At 39.7% G+C, this 2,799-nt stretch overlaps 1 pseudogene; it reads right to left on the reverse strand.

Annotated features, from left to right (window-relative positions):
- Nucleotides 1-1,027: 1,027 nt before the first annotated feature.
- LOC128125694 (poly(A) polymerase alpha-like) lies at nucleotides 1,028-2,477 on the reverse strand (annotated as a pseudogene).
- Nucleotides 2,478-2,799: the final 322 nt, after the last annotated feature.

A 2,799-nucleotide genomic window follows, 5' to 3' on the forward strand; every position in this document is an offset into this window, starting at 1 on the left:
GATTATTTTATAAGTGACTGTGGGACCATGGGTAGGATAAATTCATCCCCACATTAGGACTGGGCAGGACCCCAGAAACTTCTGGCTACATTTGATCCCCAACACTTTAGAAAGAATTTCCACCCAAAACCTGAGAAAAATTTAAAAAGGGTTCTAAAATGGAGTGAAGAGCAGCTTCCTAGTTGTGTCTCTCAGACAAGACATAATACAAAGATGCCTCAGCATGGAGGCTTGAGCTACAGTATGGTGTGTTCAGGGCATGTGGACTTGACCTACAGCATGGCAGATTCCCACCATAGTACACAGACATGTCTCCAAGCCATGCAGTGCACTGCGTGGTGGATTTAGCTTTTGCTAGTACAGACAAAGAAAAGGGGTTTCTGGGCTGCACACTGCTTGATGGAGGCATAGACCCACTGCTTCCTAGAGTTGGTGGTAAACATAGCTCTGCCATGTTAAGAAGCCAAGAGGAGTGGAGTCAGCACCCAAGTCTGCTGCTTTGGTCCTAGCCACACTGCAGTTTAAAACAATGGCCCAAAGGTATAGACAATCATAATATGTATGATATATGTATATATATATATATACATATATATATATATATATATATATATAATATTTACATAATAAACTTAAATCACTAAAAAGGAGAATAAAGTAATATAAAAAACTAAGCCACACAAAGATGGAAATTACACAGCCAGTCTGGAATGTGTTGTCTTTGGGATTTTTTTTTTTTTGGTTTTTTTTATTTCTTTAAAATTTATTATAACTTACATTTTTCAACACAACACAATTCACGAGGCTTTTAACCTCTAAGGTGTTAAAGCATTGTATTAAAGACATTAATAAAAATTATACCCACTTAAATATGTTTGCAGACATATTTTTTTGAAAGGGAAAATAGTATGTCAAAGATGTGCTACTAATTACTAGAAACATTAAATCAGCTGAACACTGACATTTTTGGGGGGTCTGTGCATGTTTTAAATACTCTTGTAAGTTGTCAGAATTAAATGTAAGAAGTTTCTTGAGAGAGAACAGAAATCAGATAGTGAAAAGCTCACCTGCTTGCTAAGGTGCAGACTGTCCTGGTGACAAGTTGCACACCTAGAACTGAGCTGCTGACACACAGTAGGAATGCTAAGTCAATCAAGCAACAAAACTCTAAGGCTGACACATTGTACTGATAAAGGGAAAAACAACAGTTGACTAAAATTCCTAAGTCCTTTGCAACAGTAAGGAAAACTCTACAGACACCGGAGGAGAGACTCCAAAGTTCACTAATATGGCAAGAGAAGATACCACATAGGCCACTGTTAAACCACTACTTAAGAGCAACATGGCTGACATGCCTTAAAATACATACTTGTACTTCTGAAAGAAGTTTGGAGCTTCAAAAAGTTTGGACCACTCTGCCTTACTCAGCAAAATTTCATCTGTGATAGCAAGACCTTGTTTAAACTTCCCAACCACAACCATCCCTGTTGAAACGGACACATTGTACGTGGAGTTCTGCTGTGGGTATGCTGGTGTAATTATAGGAATAAGATGGTACCTGTCACTGGGGTTTACCCTTGGGTCCCACACGGGCAAATTAAGATTGCATTCTTCAGGCTGTTACAATAGCACTGGATTTGGCCATTCCCATTTAGAAAATACCAAGAAAAATCTATGTACAAGAGTTGATGCCATTGCATTTGGATAAAGCTGGCAAGTTCTTGCTGCTAGCATAGCCCAGAAAACACCACCGAGGAAACGTAATAAATTGGAATAGATGTTGTGCCGTTTGGCCCACATTCTGATGGCTCTCAGAGTTAAACTGATGTTGTCAATGTTTGGTACTAGATGTAAAATCACATCGGTTACCCTGCAACCATTAAGGCTTCTTATGTATCTTTTATCTAGGTTTTTAAGCAGACTGTCATCTGATAGGTACAAATCTTCTGGAATAGGCTGCAGTGCTAATGTTGCAAACAAAATATCAATCTCTATTCCATCAAAACAGAGTTTGATAACTGGTACAAATGCCTCTTCAACAGCTCTTAAGTCTTTTACTTCTTGTAATTTCAATTTATCATAGAATGAGGTGAAAAAGTCACTCCGATCAACATGTCTTGGTGCAACACACAATGCATTAATATCGGACCTTTCGTATGTACTCCTATTCTGTAAGATCCAAATGTAAAAATTTTTCCTCCAACATTTTACAGATTGTGGAAGATTCCTGCTTTCACTAATTTCTCGTATCCATTCTTTCACCAGGTTATTTAATTTTCCCAAAATTAAAATCGTGCGCTGCAGTTCCTCTTCTTCTTCAAAAACCCCAAAGAGCTTCAGAGTCTCATGAGTTTCTGTGTGAGTAGGCAGTCAGTCTCCTTGGGGGCCGCTAAGCTGGTAGGAGAGGTAATGCCATAGTGCCTCTGTTGGGGCTGCATTTGTTGTGATCCCTGCGTTGTAACTGGAAAAGGCATCATCTCGGGCGACTGCACCACCCAGTCACTTACCACCGCCTAAGCTGCCGCACTGGGCATGATCCAACTAGGCAGGTGGGATAGGCCTGCCTCAGCCCTAGTGCCAACCCAGTCCCACAACTGGCCCCGCTGCTTTAAGCGCTTCTCCTCCTTCCCCTTCATCTTAACATGGGACCCATGAGCTACCACAACAACATTCTAAAACCATCTTTGGGATTTTTAACTGGAGAGAGAGATTTGATTATAAAGGCTCGTTAGTTAAACCAATATGTATATTTTAAAGGTATCTTGACTTTAAAATTTGTGTCTAGGAATATGTTGCTTT

The sequence above is a fragment of the Peromyscus californicus genome, unplaced genomic scaffold, assembly GCF_007827085.1.
Source record: "Peromyscus californicus insignis strain IS unplaced genomic scaffold, ASM782708v3 Scaffold_4__1_contigs__length_199733344, whole genome shotgun sequence".
Classification (NCBI taxonomy): Eukaryota; Metazoa; Chordata; class Mammalia; order Rodentia; family Cricetidae; genus Peromyscus; species Peromyscus californicus.